This window comes from Aythya ferina, assembly GCF_964211825.1.
Source record: "Aythya ferina genome assembly, chromosome: Z".
Lineage (NCBI taxonomy): Eukaryota > Metazoa > Chordata > Aves > Anseriformes > Anatidae > Aythya > Aythya ferina.
In genome coordinates, this window is record NC_140299.1 from 21,139,598 (window position 1) to 21,159,341 (window position 19,744).

The window sequence follows — 19,744 nt, forward strand, 5'->3', positions numbered from 1 at the left end:
AAGAAGACTTGGTGCCTCAGAGGAGGCGCTCCAAACGCTGCCTGCAGTTGAAGGAAGATGTGTGGTCTATACAATGAAACAGTTAAGACCTGACATACTGCCCTAGAGCAATGGTAGAGTGGCACATTCCCACCCAATGGGTTACTTAGGTGGGCATGAGAGTTGAGAGGTACTGCGAGTAAACACAAGGAGAGTTCTTACTGTTCTTTGAATGGCTTTCTAAAATGCTTTGTGTGGTATGAACTGTGCAGCAAACTCCACCTAGCATGGGGACCTTGCTGACACCCAACAGCCTACATTTCTGCTTCTTGGGAGTCCTTTCTCTAGGACTAGTGTAAGTTTTCCAGCCCTCAGTGAATAATAGGATATGACATGGTTGAAAATCGAAGAGGAGCTTTCTCCGTGACCAAGATTTTCATCATTGTAGGTATGTTATATGATGTATTTGACTGTGCCATCTGAACACCTTCACTTTCTTTTTTAGTATATCCATCTGAAAAGAGAATTAGCATGCAGCAAGCAGCCATCAGAGATGCAAGTGTACCCTTGAGTTCTGACTGTGAGACTTGTGTCACCAGAAGATGGTGGAGGAAAAGGTCTGAGTCTTTGTACAAATTCTCACTTAAAATATATCTTTACCAAATCTTCCTAACAACAGTGTTGTTCTCAAATGGTAGTGGTAATGCTCTGTAGTTTCTGCAACATCTATCCCTCCCGCGTATTGGATCCTTATTATATTTGGAATTTTCTCATGGATTTTCTGTTGCAGAGAATAAGGAAAAACAAGAAACCCTATTCTGTAATAGGATTGGCAAGGTTTTATTTTACCTCTTAAAAATAATTTGATATAGTGGACTGTGGAGATTGCAAAACAGAAGCCTGTTTGAAGACAAGGTTTTAGAATTAAACGTTGTCCTGATGATTGCAACCTGCTTTTGATAAGCAGGATTTTGTATTTTTCCATCAGTACTGATGGGAATTTATTTGCTGTCTTTTCACAACTGATTAATGTCTGGTGCTGCACATTGCAGTTGGCACCATGTTTAGAGCGCTCATGGACCAACAGAGGTTTGGCCAATATCTCTAGTTTATCTATGTCTATGTACTGCTCTCATTTTGTCAGGTATGGGAAGAGACCAAGAAAAAGATTCCAGGGGAAAAAAAATAAAATCTGAGGGCTCTTGGTGAAAACTGTCATCAACTATTTAAGGTAAACATAATTTCTAAAACTACATATTGGAATTAATTTTGGAGCATAAGTAATGTTAGTCAAATGCAATGCCTGAATTTGCTTGTCTTCTCTTCAAAGCCATGCCTCTGAGATATGCAATTGAACACTACTGCTATCATTGTCTTAAAATGCTACAGTGCTTTTCAATATTCCTTTAAATTAGAACTTTTTTTCTAATCCAGGATTGGTGTTTAGTAGTGGAGGGAACTGAACATCACTCTCTCGCATCATAGGCCACCATTGAGTCTTCACTCTTTAGGTGAGTTCAGTGAAATCATGACAGATGTGATACTACTTCTGTTTTATGAGATTCTGTTTTGTGGCTTAAGAAACTGATTTTTGCTAATAACTTCATTTTCGAATTTCCTTTATAGTCTATTGATTCTGCCAGAACTGAAGCCAGGAGAGATTTTTTGCACCCAAATTATATTACTTCCATTTGGCTTGTTAGTGTTTTAACAATTACTTCATTTTCATATCCACTTTTCCCTTTAGAGGATATTGTACAACTTTTCAGCATGAAAGAGAAGAAAAGGCACATATGGGAGACTGAGACCTGAGACACTAAGGTGCAAGTGAAATTCAGGACAGCTTAGCTTCCCCCTGAGTATTTCACATCTTATTTTCAAAATATTTTGGGTTTAATACTGTGATACTGTGGCAATAGAGTTAAACCTGGACAGCGTGTACATGACAAATCTTTGTTAGATTTTTTGAAATTTTAGGTAATCTGAAGCTAGAGCTGTAACTAGAAGACAGGGTCTGTAGATCATCATGGTTGTCTAGTAGAACAGATGGAGCTCTTTCAAAATGATGAATCTGCTAATATGTGCAATCAGTGCTTTGGATGACTGACCAACAGCTTTTGCAGTACAGATGAAGTTCTGGAGGGCTTTTTCTTTCTTTTTATTTATTTTATTTTAATTCTCTCTTTTTTTTTTTTTTTTTTTGAATTTCAGAAAGTAAATTTGGCTTTGTAGTAGTTTTAAGTACAGAAGATATTCTGAATGCTTTGCATGAGGAAGTTTATATTCTACAGAAAAAAACATATTCCATCATTTTCTTTGTATATACATCCTGTTTTGTGTTGCAAGCTTTCAAAAGTCTCTGTGAAAGTAACTTCTCAATAATACCTTGGTGTTCTGTCAATTTAGTTTGAGCTACAATTTTCTTTCAGGTTTGTCTAGTAGCAATTAAGTTTTTATGTAAGTGGGTATAAATAATATAAGTGCATCAAAACTGGGTTGCCATTTATAGAGAGGGAGAGTTTTCTTTCTGAGTTGTGCCAATTTATATTTGTAGTTCCATAGAGTGGATTTGCACTAGAAGTAAATTTATTTCACTGAGACACCTTTGACTTGTTTTAAAATACAGATTTTTACTTAAAAAAATCACCCAGCCTTCCTCTCTTTGTATTTGAAAAACAAAAGTCCTGGTAACCTATCTTCTTTTAATGCAGGATATAACTTGCAAACATACCAATATAGCTAATACCTTTACAGGATTGCAAGTGTGATACCCTTAAGTGTTCTCTTCTTCTCTGCAGCTCTGGCTAAGAATAAAGAATTAAGTGTTTGTAGACAAAGATTTTCCCATCATTTTAAGTGCTTGTTCTTTTATCCTTTTTGCAAAGGTTAGTGGAGAAGGAAGGAGCACAACCCCGCAAGTGTTACGTCCAATAGTTGCCTCACGACAATGCAACAAATAGTAAAGACTTTTAAGGTATTCTGCAATGTTGCTGACAATACTGAATGTGAGATGAAAAGCTTCAGGATATTCCTAATTAGAGGAAACAACCAAGTTTCCAGGGTGACTTTACTGAGATAAGAGGTTGCTAGGATTTGCCTCCCTCCAGAAGTGTATGCCGCACACCACACATGGGAAGAAAGGAGCACTGCCTCCATCAAACACCCTGGGATGCTGACAGCAAGTAGCACCTAGCCCTCATTTGAAATGTTTGCATACCATCCTTACAGGTAGTAACAGAATCCCCAAAGACAATAAAAGTGGAGCATCATATAGTCTGAGGAAAAAGAACTGCCTTAAAAAGAAAAGTGACATCAGCTGCTATATTTGCAGACATCTGCAAGGTCACGGGATCAAAAATGTCTATTAACATGTTTTGGCTACAAAGCACAAGTTATTTCTAAAACCAACCTTGACAGATTTCTTTGTCTTCTAGTTGTAGAGAGTGTTTATGACTAGAAGCTTAGAAAGTATTATGATCATTAAATGACTTTTTTTTAAATAGAAGTGTAACCCTCTATTACTTGTGAATGTGAAGAGCTCACTCTAGATTGGTTTCTTTCCTTGATTATCTAATCCAAATACTTAACATTTTTACACTTTCTTTATTGTTGGCTGTTAAACCTCATGTTCTGAAGACAGGAAAGCAAAACTTACCCAGCAATAGAAGAATTCATGATACTGGTGTTTAACCATAGGTGGGATCCTGTGTGTTTATGAGTAGCAGAAAAGGTGCAGATGCCCCATCCAAATTTAGCTGTCTAAGCCACAATCTCTGAATTAGCTCAGGAGACAGCCAGTGAGTATATATAGTCTTACTGACTTCTGTACCAACTACATTTCATTGTTAAAACTTCATTTTCTAGCCCTTGTCTTTTGTGTAGATGTAATTTCAAGAGCTTCGTATTTGGAAAAATGCTCATCTGGAAGATGATGTGCATGATACATCTTTCTTGGGGTCTGATGGTATAAAATGAGCAATGGAGTGGTTGTTTGGTAACCGCAGTTCATGGCCAAGCTCTGCTTGGGCTGTGTTGGAAGTATCCATGGAGCAGTGAATGAGAAAGGTGGTCGGACCACTGGCACTTTAGAAACTGATGAGCTGAGACCTGAGGCAGCAGACACAGCTAGCATGTAGAACCAGCATTGCCTGCCAATGACCACCCTGACATTGGAACTGCACAGTGTCTGACCACAAACAGTCTTGATTTGCTGTCCCATGAATCAAAGGCAAATCACTGTTCATAGAAGGATTCTGGAAAGTCAAAAAAAAAAAAAAAAAAAAATGGATTGGGGGTGATTCAGGACAGAGCTAAATATTCCTCTGGTGAAGTTGCTGGAATTACATCAAGGCTCATCTTGGCACACACTTTAGCGGAGCCTGTTAGTTATAAGAACAACAGTGGTGAGAGAAGTAGTGCCAAATTCTGCCCAGTCAGTGGGCAGGAAAAATCATTTGGGGTTTGTGGCCTCCAATTCCAGATGACCTGCATCTCATTAAACAGCACAATGAGTAACTGTAATGCTTTCTTTATCGCCTTGCTTTTCCTGCACGCATGGAAATAAGTCAGGCAGACTGCAACTCATCTCTTAGATGTGTTACCAATGAACAGCTGAAGTCTTCTCTCCCTTCTGAAGACACAGGGTCTGGGACAAATGTTGGTATTGGTTGGGCCAATTCGCCTACATATTATGGAACCTTTAGCAGCACAACCAAAGTGATTCAGGAGGCTAAGGTTGCAACAAGGAAAATTGCATGAAAGGTTCTCCCAACAAGATCCTATTTGTGTAATGCCAAACAGCAGTTGTTCAGTTAAATGAGTGGAAATTGTGGTTTCTGAGGAAAACATGATTTCTTTTGTGCATCTAATTGACATTTTGAACATATTTAATAGATTGGTATGGTGGCTAAAAATATCCCAAGCTAACCACCACAGTGGAAGATGTGATTGTCTTTGTTGCTGAAAGGAACAAATGTATTTGAAGAAAAAATTATTCACTATCATGGTCTGCCTGCCTCACCATGAAGAAGGTGAGACACCTACTGACAGTACTACAACAGCCATCACCCCTCTCTGGCTGGTTTTGGTGGGGGGGAGAAGGAAAAGAGGTATCTTTGGAAGGTGTTTTGTTTGATAGGTTTTTAAAAGTCTTTTTTCTCTAGCCACCTGATGGATGATTTGTATTGGTGTGTTACAGGGAATTAACCAGCTAATACAGTGTAGATGCAGCAGTAGCCATGGGAATGCTCTGTCTGGTTACTCAGTATGTCTCTGCTCCACCACCCCTCTGTGTGATAGAAATGCCTGACACAATGCATACTTTGTTGTTGAGCTCTCCCGCACACTGACGTTTTTACATCCTTATGGAGGCTGTTTCCACTCCTGTTACACTGTGAGGTCTGGAGCCTCTTGGTTTTGAAAGCTGAGCTTCTGTGATCATTTTCAAGAATCCAGGATCTAAATTAAAAACACTAGGCACCACGAGGCTTTAGATAGTCTGGTGTAAGCGGTGTTGCTTGCTTGCTTGCTACCTGATCGTCTGGGAGGCCTTTCATGTAACAACGTCTAAATCATACCGTGGCAACTAAGAAGCCTAATAGGCATGTTGGGGAGTTCACTGTGAGATGATACATAAATATTAAAAAAGAAACTTCATCAATGCCTTACAGAGAGGTGACTGGGGAGGGGGGAAGGGGATTTTGTCCTTGCATCAAGAGTTCTCAAGCTGCTCTGAACTTCAGTCTTTTAAGGGGAAGGTTGTTGTGCATGAAGAGGATTAACTGTTGTGCTTTAATTTCATAACCTGCATCTTCCCAATTGTCTCTGCATTATCCACCTGCAATGATCTAAGGCTTTCTCCGGACCTCAGCCATTCTCTTCTTCTTTTTCACCACTTGCAGGGCTTATACAGTGTCATTCCGTGTTCTTCATGCCAGGCTATGTTACCTTCATGTAGCAAATATAGTGTGGCCACTTTTGTTTTGGTTTTGTCTGGAAACCCTGAGCCTTACACCAGTCAGTTCCTGTCTCTCCGAGATAATTAAGGGCCATATGTGAGGAAGAAGTGACCATGGCTTATGAGGAAGTGATACGATGCTATTCAGAGTTTGATGTCTTTCATTTTGTGAATGTATTGACTTCCTTAAACAGGAAACACAGGCCATAAAAAACAGTAGCTAAAAATAAGCTTTAAAAAAATACAAAGATTTTCCAATGTTTGGTCTTTCATCAGAAAGGAATCAAATCAGGAAAACAGTAATTACCAACAAGAGTTTGGACTGCATTTCTAAGCATATACACTGCCAAGGCACAAGTTCTCTGTTCCTAGAAGAGTCCAGACAAACCAGACAGAGGATGATTTGGTCTTTTAGTTGCCTGTTGTTTAGTACCCAGATGGTCTCTTTAGTTTGCGTGTGTTTAGTAGGGTGGGAGGGTGGTGTTTAATTGGACGCACTAAAATGGCACTGATTCTGGTTAGCCCAGTGTGAAAATGCTGTTTTATGCACCTGTTTGTCCTGCTGAACTGGAGAATAACATGTATTTCTGGCATGCTTGCCACATTGGCAATCTTCTGTGCTATCTCATTGCTCATTCTGTGTTACGTACAATACATCTAGGTTATCTGGTACCAGCAGCAATCCTGAGTCTGTTTTCTGCTGATGGGAAATGAAATGAAAGACATTTCTAGCATTTGGACTGCTTCTTGAGAAGTGCAGCTGCACTGGTGGCACTGAGCAGCAGCCTGAGCTTTAGGAATGGCAGAGTTTTTCATTTATTGTGCAGAGGTTTTGTCTTTGCTGCTGCTTGAGCGTGTGCTTTACAGGTGAGCATGTTCAGTGGGAGCGGATGTAGATTGGTCCTGCTTTGTGGGGATGTGAGGGGAGTCCAAGCCCAAGCCACAGACCTAAGCTTTTCTTCAAGTGTTGCAGCTGGGTGAAACGTTCGTTCCCTCAGTGTTTGGCCGCAGCTCAGGTTGGCTCACTAGCTGACAACCATGGCTTCGGTCGTTCCAAGCATCATGTACATCCTCTGAGGACATGCTCTAGTCACACCAAAGGACAGCAAAGGGGGGTCAAAATAGCTAGATAAAGTGTTTGTTTCTGGCCACAACTACACAGCTTGATAAAACACAGACACAAGTAGCCCTGTTTCCTCTTTCCTGGTACTAAACACTTCTACAATGATGAGGATCAAGGCAACAGGGTGAGCATGTGACTGAGAGAGATTCATAGATCTTCCCTACAGCCTCTGTGCTGGGTCATCCCATCCCATCCCATTCATAAGCCTCAGTGACTGCTGCCTTGGCACCTTTCTTTGAAGTGAACACCCTCTTGTGCAGCTCTTGGTTTTCTGCAGATGTTGTAACTTGCCAAGAATGGTGGTGATTTTTATACATGCAATAATAATTTTGAGGAATTAAACTGCTTATTTAACTGCTGTGCTGTGAACTTGTGGTTAAATTCAGAAACAACAGAGTTTGGGAATTCAATCATAAAACATACTCCTTGGCTTGTTCACTGGGTCCTTGGTTTCTGGGTTTTCCAAGCGGTGGTGGTCTTCGGCATGCTGCATTTATTGCATGATCAGTGGAGCAAATGCAGAACCCTCTCAGCACTTCAGAAAGCAAATGCAAGGTACTGGTCTCTGGAAGTTGTAATTCCAAAAGTCTAAATACATAAAGCTTTTTTTTTTTTTTTTTTTTTTTTTTTTTTTCCCCATGAAGACTGGTGCTGCATTCCAGGCTAGTAGCAGCTCCCATGAGCTCAGGGATACCTAACATAAAGACCAAATGTAAGAATGGAACAGTCTTACTGGTTTAGGCTCTGGATTTGAAAGATACAGGAGCACACATGCCTGAATCCCTGTGTGTCCCTTTGAGGTCAAGGGTGCTTCCCACATCTTCCAAGTCCTTTGCTAAAAACAGGACCTGGAAGCAGAGTGGAGAGCACAGCAAGTGGCAGGAGCTGGCTCATCTGTCCAAAGTGTGTGATGTTTGGGGACACTTGCCCAGTGCTTCTGGGGGAGCAAGAGACTCCCCATATGCAGCCTGTGCTGCACAGCACCACTGGTGTGTCCTGCTCTGCCTGGAGAGACCCTGGGAGTGCTGCTCAGAGAAGCTTTTCATTTAATTTCCTTTGTTTTCTTTCTTCTCTCTTTCTTTCTTTTTTTTTTTTTTTTCTACCCTCCTCCTTTTTAATTTAATTTTTTTTTTTTTTCAGCTTAAAATAAAAAGTGGAATAAGAGTGAAAAATAAAGCTTAAACAAATTGCTTCTTGGCAGCTCCGTTTTACTCACTGTTGTTTTGCAAATGTATCAAAGCTCTTTGCAGCCCAGTGTTTAAAAAAATTCTCCTATTTAAAGGTAGCCTTTGTAAGCGCCTTCTAAAGGAGGGTTTTAGACCACTGCTTGTTTACCAAACAGCTCATTACAGGCCTGCTGCAGAAATGTGTGTGGGGAGGATGAGGGAGGCTTCCTCCTTGGTAGAAATTCCTGTTGCAGTAACATTATAACCCTCCAGAGAAGTGGGTACAGTGTAAGAACAGTTGCTTTTAAGGTTTGAAGAAAAAAAAATAATTATAACTGGCTACAACAGGAGAGCAGTGAAAGTAAAGAGCTATGTCACAGGCTAAAAATTATTCTTTTGATTTAGATCATTTTGGGCTACAGCAGTACATTAAAGACTAAGATCCCACAAATTCTTGTATGTATGTCTGCATGAACACTTTTCAAAGTCCTGGTATGGAAACAGATGAATTGAGTCTGTCTCTGCCAAGTGCCATATGTTTACAGCTGAGTTATAAAACACTTTAAAATAAGGATTTATAATGGAAACACTGACACATCCCTGAATACGTTGATGCTAATAGGCACCACCATAATAAATCCCATAGAGGTTTTAAAAGATATCTGTTGTTTTGGAAAAGGATATATACTGGCTTCTGCCCAAAGTGAATCTTGTAGTTTCTGTTCTGCAAACCATTCGAATCTTCACTGTCATCTAAGTGGCCCTGGATTATATCTTAACACTTCAGGTGGTACCAGGATGTAGCAAAATAATGTGTTTGATATATAAAAGCTTTTCCAATTGTAGTATGGGAACTACAGTCCTTTTCAAAACATGTTGTTTTACGTGTGTGTGCATGATATAGAACATAAAGGCATTCCTGTTTGTTCCCTATTTTTTATTTCCTGAAATAAATCCTAATACGGATCAACTGTTCAAGTGTTTTGAATAGTGACTGAAATCACCAAACTCCTGCTTTTGTTAAATTCTTCCCAGGGGAAACCTGCCTTTCTTTCAGTGACTCTATTCTTATTTTTTTCGTTACGGATTTTAATAGGCTTCTGGCTTTACTATAGATAACAGTAGACAGGAGGGCCTGTGAGCTGAATTCAGTGACGACATTTCCATGTCAGCCATGGTACTGAGGAAACGTTCTCATTCTGGAGAGCAGGGAACAGGGATGTTCAACACAGGAAGGCTGCTATTCTGTTGGAAATCATCCTTCCTTGTCCTTTTTTCAAACACGGCCTCTTCTGAGCAGTAAATGGGACAGGGACAGGCAGTGCATGCGGTCAGGGGGCAGCAGCACCAGCGGCCACGTCCCACCACCCAGCCGTGACCACAGCTGCCAACTACCACCAGGTAAGTCAAGCATCTGGGAAACACACCTCCCCCACCCTTTTACATACTGATTTTACTCAGAAGAGAGACAGCAATGCCAAAGAGAGTGACTGGTGTGCAGTTTTTAGTGTGTTTGTTGTTGTGTTCCCTTGTTGTCCACCACAGAACAAAATGTCCTCAGGCTGCTGGGCCTCACGGTGCATGCCAGGAGCCAGCCTTGGCCTGAGAAAAGTCTCCTGCCCTCAATAAGCTATGTGGGGAGAAAACTATGCTGACTGTAGTGTGAAAAACTGTGCGGCATGTCTGAGGAGGCTTGGAGGCAAGGAGGAGGCTGTTGCAAGGCTGGACTCAAGGGCAGCGTGTCCACAGCCCTGTGAACGTGGGCTGGGTTTCTTGGGGTGAAAGGCTGAACTGCGTGCTGACAGAAAGATGATGGAAAATCCCAGTGAATGAGAAAAGAAGGTGATTTGCACAGTCTTTGATGGTGACAAGGAATGATCTCGGGATCTTTTGAGCTGTGGGGACTGCTGGTTCTTACAAAAGGGGGCAGCAGAAAGCACGCAATCTGATGGCCACAGGTGACTGCAGTCCCCTGCTACTGAAGGCACAGTATTGAGCAATTTCTGTTATATCTTGAGCAAATTCTTCCTGCAAAACCCCTGCCTGCTCCTGCCCTTTGCCACGGCTGACAATAGCAGGGGGATGGTGAGGGAGGAGGTGATATGGGAGCTGCAGGCTGGTATGAGCCAACAGCCCTCAGCTTGCAACCAAGGCAGCTCAGTCCCTTCAGCAGGCCAGGCGGGGGCTCAGTTGTGACACTTCAGTCTCTTCTCAGGTGACAAGCTACAGGGCATGAGGAGGCAGCCTCACGTTGCAAACGTGGAGATTTAGATTGGACTTCAGGAAGAATTTCGTCATGGAAGGGGTGGTCAAGCACTGGAACAGGCTGCCCAGGGAAGCTGCGAGTCCCCCACCCTGGAGGCATTCAAGAGATGTGTTGATGTGGCATTAAGGGACATGGTTTAGTGATGGGACTCAGTAGGTCAGGATCGTGGCTGGACTCGATGGTCCTGAAGATCTTTTCCAACTCAGACTATTCTATGATTTCCAGCTACAAATTCACCTCTGTGTGCTTGAAGAGTTTCTTGGTGCAAATGTTGGGTGAGAGAACATAGTCTTCCACATAACCTACTAACCTGCTGTTATAGAGGCACCAGTTTGCTGAAAGCTACTTATTATACATAATTATATTATACATATTACTATATATATATTATACTGAAGCTCCATGAACATATTTATCCAGTTCTTCTTCCCAAGTCTCAGTTTTCCTTCCATCCTGCCTTTTCTCTGAATCAGTCACAGAGAGAGGTGGCTTTCTCAAGTTAAGATCTTATTCTTTAGTAAAACTTACTCTCAGGGAGACCCACAACCTGCTGCTTGGGTGACAATGAATAGGAAAACCTGATCAACAAATTCGGTCTGTAAACAAGGCTGTATGCTGGTGAATGGTGGGAATTTACTGCAGTGAACTCCAGAACTGCAAATAGTGAATAGAAACCTACTGTTTATATTGTCCAACTTGTAAATACAATAATGGCTGTGTTGCCTGAATAAATCACTCATTGCAAGCTGTTTTGTGGGTTCCTGTTATAATTAATAATTTCTGAATTGAAGTTGTGGGACAAATGTAAGTGTTCACATGATGCTAGTATCTGAAGACCCCAGTGGGGGGCCATGCCTCTCCTGGCATTTACAACACCTCAAGCGTAGGCATGAGAACAAACATAGAAAGAATCCATCCATTTGAAACTATATGGCATTTCTCTGGCAGCTCCTTTCCTTTCCTTTCCTGGCCTGGTACCTTTCCAAGAAAGGAGACAGGCTGCAGCTTTGCAGAATATTTTGGCTAATCAGTCTATGTCTCCACTGCTCAGATAGGATCAGTGTGGTAGCGTAGGAACTTTAGATACAAATTGCAATAGCATATTTTATGTAATAATTGTATTAATTGCAAATAATAGTAATTTTATGTAACAATAATATAATCTATGTGACAACTTATAAAATTTATCAAAATATTATGTAAACATAAAGTTTTAAATTGGTAATGCTAATGGGATTACTTACTAGCATCCACAGAGCAGAAAAGAAAAAAAAAAAGAGGCATCAGGAGCAGTAGGCTGTTTAGCTTTCTGACACAGTTGGATAAAAGCAGCATTATCAGAATAGCATTGCTGCTAGCACTAGGTTTTTCTGTGCATTTTGGTTCCCCAACAGTGGGACTATGGAAGAGTTGGATCTCATTATTAACTTGTCTCAATGTACCATGTAAAATTAATAAGCATAAAGAAAAAGTGCTTTCAGATCTTGAGAGAATTAAAGAGTGTCGGAGACAACATGGACTTAAATATGTAATGGGAAGTAAGCTGCACTCAGGGATTTCTGTAATAAAGCTAATGGAACCCTTAAATGCAAGAGGGTCAATGAGCTTTTATTTTGATCTTACCTACTCTGTAAAAACAGCTCTAATGATGGATCTAGTTACAAAACCTTGCCATCCCATCAAGTTTACAGCAAGACTTCAGTAATAGTCTTAGAAAGCACCTGTGCTGTAACTGCATTCTCAAACTATGCCCTTCAGAGGTCCATGATTAAAACACAAATTGCAAATTCAGTTTAAATACAGTTTGGGCTCAGCAAAACTAAATGATGTCTTAGATGAATCCATGCTGAGTGACTAACTGGTCTTCTAAATAGCTGCTGTTGTGATCACATTAAAATCAATTGCCTCAAACATGGCTTACCTAGTCGAGGTAAAATTTCTACAGCTGATCTTGACAAGTCTTTCCTATTCTCTCTACTGTTCCAGAAATACCAAGTTTAATGTCTTCTCCTGAACAATGGCAAGTTGCATGCTCCTCTTGGCTTATACCACAACCAGCTGTGGGAATTAACAGCTATCGATAGCCTCTTCTGAAAATTATGGTAATAAAATGCTATGGCTTGCTTGGCAGCAACTTTTTAATTACCAAAAAGTAATCAGGTGTTTTTTTCCTTTTTTTTTTTTTTTTTTTTTTTTCTTTTCCGGAGTGACCCACTTTAATCTACAGGATGCAGTGGAAGGCAGTTTGCCAGGGCAGTGACCAAACTTTGGTGATTTCTCAAGCTTGAGTGCTTGAGTGCCTTCCAGGTGGCAGGGAGTTTGCAATGTTTGAGAAAAAACACTTTGCATGCCTCCTAAAGAGATCTGATGGAAAGCATATTTTTCCTTCATTGCAGGATCTCCTAGCAGATTTGTTACAGGTAAAGCTGAAAGATCTGGGTTAGATTCAATACTAAATATAACATCATAAACAAAAAACAATTATATGAGTGCAGTGACTATGCAGGTGACAGAACCCTGGCACAAGATGCCCAGACAGGCTGTGGAGTCTCTTCCTTAGAGATCTTCAAATGCCACCTGGGCATGGTCCTGGGCAGCTTGCTCTGGGTGTCCCTGCTTGGGCAGAGGTTGGGCCAGATGGACTCAGAGGTCCCTGCCAGCCTCAGCCCTTCTGGGATTCTGTGAGCGGAGAAACCCTGTCTGCTGGTCAAAAGTGTTTTAGAGATGCTTGTCCTGAGATATGCATTGTCATTCCCTACTCAGAAGTTCTCAGGTTAAAGAAGACCATGCACAGAAGGGATTGTTCCCAACAGTTTTACTCACAGGTGCTTCTACTCCTCCCCAGACAGCACCGCAAGGACACTGCTGCAAGAAGAGGTGGGCTTTAGTGATCCCTGGTGAACCAGGTAATGCCAGGTTGGACAGTGCTCATGGGCTATTTTATGACCTGTTTGATGAAGTATGTTCACTTCTTAGGCATTATTCTACAAGTTCCTAGTTTAAAACACAGAACCATCCATGTGATATTCAGCTCATAAGACTGTCAAGGATGGGACAGAGGCATTTCTCTCACTCACAGGTGTTATGTACACTCTGTACATGAAACAATAGCCAAGGGCCTTGCTGGGAAAGGATGTTGATTTTGCCAGAGAGATTTCTCCTACAGTGGAAAGCCAACAAAGCCAGCTCCCGAGGCACCCAGGGCTGCGTGGTTGGAAGGATATGCAGGCATGCTTTGTTGCACTAATTCACAAATGTTGTAAGAAGTGCCCAGGAAGACTAATGCCAGGCCCAGCTGCTGAAACTTGTATTAGGACTGAGGCAGTCTAACTGGCTTCACAACTCATCTTTGTGTCTTAGTCACTGTTCTGTGCAAGAGAATGAATGATTTCTCACTTTGACTCTAGAGTGAAGTCATGCTCTTCAGCACAGACTACACAAAGTGGGCTTGCTACATGCTTCCTTGGACAATTACTTTGGTGCATAAGTTCAACAGAAGAGTGAATAATTATTTCCAGGCTCCTGTACATTGAAGTGGAAGGAAGAACAACCAAAGACACGCTTGAAGTAAATGAGCTGAATACAATGCACACATATGCATAGTGCTGAAAGAGAATGAACTTCACACATGAAGTCTGAAATCTCACTGTCATTGTGCAGAACATCTGCAAAAACAGACTAATGGCAACAGTTGGAGTCACTGGAGAGCTAAATAGGAATTTGTGGGCAGGAGGGGGGAAGCCAGCAATGTGTATTATTCATCATTTGTCATTTGCAGTTGAGGAAATGGAATGCCCTCTGACACATCTGAAGAAGTTCATGATTTATTGGAAGTAGTGAAAGAAGCATAAAGCCAAATAGTAATATAATCCTCTGGGGATGGCTTGCTACAGTATTTTACATAGCATTAGAGCCACTGTAAATAGTTGGACTCAGATAAAAATCCTGGCAAACATTTGACATGAAATGCTTGAAATGTGAAACTATTCATTCTTTCAAGTCAACTGATTTTAGTCTTGTCCAGCATTATACTAAAACCTCCTATATTTGTTTAAAAATCATTTGAACTCACATAAAGCATAGGCATTATGATGAGACTTCCACTCTCTTCCAAGCCTTCTTTCACTGGAGATGCTCTGGATGATGGATGTCAGCACCTCGGCTTTGTGGACCTGTTGTAGCAGCAGGAGCAACCTATTAATTCACAGTGATCACAGTGGGCATTGTGTGAGGCTTGTTTCTTACCTGGGAGAATATTGCCTTCATTTATTTCCAGTAGCCAGTACAAATAGAACCATTGTATAGAAAGAGACCAGATGGAACAAAATATTTGATGGCTTAAAAAATAATTTATTACATACATATATGCAATAGTCATTATGGAAATGTAGTGAGCCAATTTGAGTAACTGTTTTCCAAATATTACCTATAAACTTCATTTGTTCATGCAGGCATAAAGGAACAGCAGTGCAACTTCCTTAACTGGAAATCAGCACATACTCCTGAGAAGTAGCACGGCTTTAACAAATGATATATACACAGCCGTTCTTGCCTGGACTTGATCCACAGCCTGATATTTGTGGCACGAACACTCGCTGATTTTTTCCTGTTGCTGCATTGCAGGTTGCTTACTTTGCTTTCTAGACCAGGAATTCCATGCATTAGAGCATGGATGGAAACAAGAGGAAAAGGATATAGAGAAAACTAAATCAAGAATTCACCTGTCATGGGTCCAAACACCAGAAAGCACATGCTGCTGAAGTATGTTTGCTATGGTCTTTTAAATAGCACTGAAGCCACTGTAAATAGTTGGGCTCAGACAAAAATAAACGGTGCTGGAAAGGTAGTTTGTGGCTGTAGGTTACGTAACAGCTCCAAAATTCATTTGAACTCTTGTGCTTCGTCCTTGGATAGTGCTTTTCCTATGAATGATCCTAAACGTGATTTCATTTGTGAAATAATCTGTAGTGCACACGCAAAAAGCAGCAGATCAGACTTTGTGCATGGTAAGCAGGGGAAAAATCCAAAGCTGGTAAATTACCAAAGCAAGTGCAAGTTAGTTAGTTCAGTGCTTCATGTGGCAAGTAAGTTCATATAGTGAATCATATGGGATAGCGCTGTACGTGATATCCTAAGGCAGAAGAACAAGAACCAGTGCCAGTGTCAAGTAACTCCATGCAGTTATAAAACGGTTGTGTCAGACAGACCAGGGTTAAACTCCACTTCTGTAAGTCAAGGTTGCATACAATCCTCATGCAGTTTAAACATAAAGGTTTTTTTTGTTTGTTTGTTTGTTTGTTTGGTCTCATTTTTTGGTACATGCATGGATTTATTCATAATATTGGTCCTTACCATTAAACCCCTGCCATTATGTTTGCTCTTCTCCCTGTGCCAGATAGTTTTAGCGGCCAGTTCAAGAATGAATGAATACGCACACTTCAGCTGACTTTGGATTCAATGTTTCTAAATTCCTACACAGTGCATGGCGCTGGGTTCACACTCTGGCAGTCTGGCCATTGAAATCATCAGCCATTTAAGCGGAGTTCAAACACAGCTTGGTGATGTTGCTGATACCCCTGAGTAGACACAGCTGAAGATCAGGATTGCCTACTGATTTTTTCCTGAGCATGCTGCAGGGCAGGCACATCTGTGTTTCACAATGTGTGCAGCCGACTAGCCCAAACAGTTGATAAAATGTTCCCCTTTAGTCCATTGCCGTTGAAGTTTCTGGCACCCTCAGCACGTACTGACATCTCTTTTCTGTGAGCATAGTATAATGATTTGGCGTGTCTTGTCTAGTCTCATTTTCTTCTTTGATAATTGTTTTCTTCCCCAGATGATAGGTGCTGGTGTAGTGACTTTCCAGCTGCTTGTTCCCTGTGGACTGTCTTGTACCTGATCTACTTGCAGCTGCGCTGTCCATACTATTCTTCACAGTCTCTCAACAGTCAGGATACCTTTCGTTATGGGTGGCCATCAGCAAGGCTACCCCTTAGCCTTCATACTAGAGGAGGTAATGTTCCTGAATCAGCCCCACCTTCTCCTCTTTCTTGCCTGGCTGGTTTTCCTCCTGATGAGCTGACCAAGTTAGCAATTGTGACGCAGCTGCCCACCAAGTCCACTGTGCCAGTCCCTTACAGGGCTATGTGCCATGTCCATTGCCTTTCAGTGCGTGTATGCTAAAGATTTCCTGGGACAGAAGAGCGCTAGGAGTGTTCTACAGAGGCTGTAAGTAGATGCATAGGTGGGAGTGTAAAAGAAGCCTCAAAAACTCTTGTTTAATCTCATTGAAATAAACATTTACAGCTTTCCTGACCTTTTCCTGTAGATCATGTCAAGACCTTCATCAGGTTCAGCATGATTTAAAATTTAGAGCAACATTCCCTTTAGGCTGTTATATTAAAGTCCAGATGCGAGTGAGTATTCAGGCTCAATCTGAGATTTTCCACCAACTTCCACATTCATAACCTGCAGGCAATTGCAAGAAGGGTGGCTGCACATGCCTATTCATTGATCTCAGACAGGGAGTGTATGCAATGACACAGGGATGATGTAGTTTTCTCCTTACTGCTTTGAAATAAAGGTGATTTACTAACATGGAGGTTTTTTTATTATTTATTTAAGAACCTGTGCTTGGCACATGCCATGTCATGTGGCCACACATAACATACTTTAGCCTTTGGTTTGAAAGCTATTTTCTTATTTGCTCTGCTGAAAGATTGTCAAAATCTAGGATAAAGAAACATTTCTTACTACCCAAAATTTATACTTCTTCTGCAACATCAAATATTCTACAGATGTTCTAGTCCTCACATAAGGCTGTATTATCATGTTAAGAACATGATGATGTGCACAGAATCTGTGATCGAGTGTGATGCAAATAGGATTTTAGGAAACTAGCCTTGACTTTTGTCAGGGAGCTAGAACAGAATTTAGGGGTAAGTTTTGGAGAAATAGCTCAAATAGCTCATATTACTGCAGGCCCTGGGACAGGAGCAGATATGTTTCAGGCACCTACCTGCTGTACTCCCTCTGGTTTGTGCCAGCAGCGAAGGAGTGTCCCCCAGCCTGAAATGCAGTTGCCCAGACTTGGACAACTCTGAATACCAGTGCTGTTTGGCATCACTGTTGCTGTTTGTTAGTAGCTCCAACTCTGTTTTTGGTTTGTGTCTTGTGTTTTGCTTCAAGGACTACAGCAGGCCAGCTCCTGACCCTGGACTCAGAGGATACTCCTTGTTTAGCCACTATGTGGCCTTTGCCAGCTGTGTTATGTTGCTAAAGCAGCTTCTGAGGGACTGGAAGATAGGATCTTTCCCTGGATGCATGCAGTTGTTCAGACTACTGCTGAAATTTTGTCCTAGTGCTCACATTTGTAACAACCCAGTGATGTAATTCTTTACAGAGTCAGAGTGATGTAACTCTTTACAGAGTCATTTATGGCATAGACATCCATGGTGTACCTTTCCCATCAGCCAGCCAGCATCACGCCTGTCTCAGGCACTGTGGTTGTTTCGACTAAATCTGTGACCACAAGTCATTGGTGCTGCTCTTGGCTCTTCTCCAGGAGTGTGAGCAGGGGTACATCCTGTACTTACTCTCTGCTTGTATGTATGCCATTAAAAGGAATCCAGCAGTGTGTTTGTTATTGTTAATCATCTGCTGTAACGAGTTTAGATTTTTCCCCCCTAATCACATTTTTTTATATGTCTGGAAACACACACATTTAATCAATGATCTCTCCTTAAAAGGGGAGAAGTAAGGATGCTTAAGACAGAAAGGGTTCATGGATTCTTCCCATTGACACTCTGCTTGGAGATGAGGAATGCAATCCCAGATCTGTGACCTGAGTCCCACCACTCACCTTCTCCCTGAAAGTTTGAGGAGTCGTAGAATCAGAGAACGGCTTGGGTTGGAAGAGGCCTTAAAGACCACCCAGTTCCAACCCCCTGCCATAGGCAGGGACACCTCCCACCAGACCAGGTGCCCGAAGCCCCATCCGGCTTGGCCTTGAGCACCTCCAGGGATGGGGCATCCACAGCTTCTCCGTGCAGCCTGTGCCAGTGCTTCACTACCCTCTGAGTGAAGAATATCCTCCTTATATTTAAATCTCCCCTCTTTTAGTTTAAAGCCATTTCCCCTTGTCTTACCACTCCACTCCCTGACAAAGAGTCCCTCCCCAGCTTTTCTGTAGTCCCCCTTTAGGTACTGGAAGGCCACTATAAGGTCTCCCTGAACAACCCCAATCCCCTCAACTTCTCCTCTGATCATCTTTGTGGCCCTCCTCTGGACCTGCTGTAATATGTCCATGTCATTCTTATATTGGGAGTCCCACAGCTGATCACAGTATGCAGTCAGGTGGGGTCTTACAAGAGCAGAGTAGAGGGGGAGAATCACCACCCTCACCCTACTGGCCACACTTCTTTTGATGCAGCCCAGGATATGGTTGGCTTTCTGGGCTGCAAGCATACATTGCCAGTTCATTTCAAGCTTCTCATCAACCAACACTCCCAGGTCCCTCTCTTCAGTGGTACTCTCAATCCATTCTCCACCCAGCCTGTATTTATGCTTGGGATTCCCCCAGCCCAGCTGCAGGACCTTGCACTTGGCCTTGTTGAACCTCATGATGTTCACACAGGCCCACCTCTTGGGCCTGCCCAGGTCCCTCTGGATGGCATCCCTGCCCTCCAGAGTGTCGACCACACCACACAGCTTGGTGTCGTGGGCAAACTTCTGAGGGTGTGCTCAATCCCATGTTGCTGACAAAGCTTTAAGCAGTGCCTGTCCCAGTACTCACTCCTGAGAAACACCGCTCATCACTGATCTCCATCTGGGCACTAAGCTGTTGACTGCAGCTCTCTGAGTGTCACCATCCAGACAATTCCTTTACCTGTGAGAGGACCATCCACCAAATCCATGTCTCTGCCATTTAGAGAAAATGACATCATGTGGGACAGTGTCAAATGCACAAGTCCAGGCAGAGGATGTCATTTGCTCTTTCCCAATCCACCAATGCTGTAACCCAATCATAGAAGGCCACCAGATTTGTTGGGCATTTGACCAATTTGTCCCGAATTTACATGTGGCTGTTGAAACTAAGGCCCTCTGATAACTTCATGGTTACTGGAAAACCTCACTGATTCCCACTGCCGGTGCATCTTGTACTTCCTGTGTTTCTTCAGACTTCCCCATTTTCTTTTCTGCTTTTTCCATGTCCTAACCCCATCCCACAGCATGCTCTATTCTGAGGTCCCAAA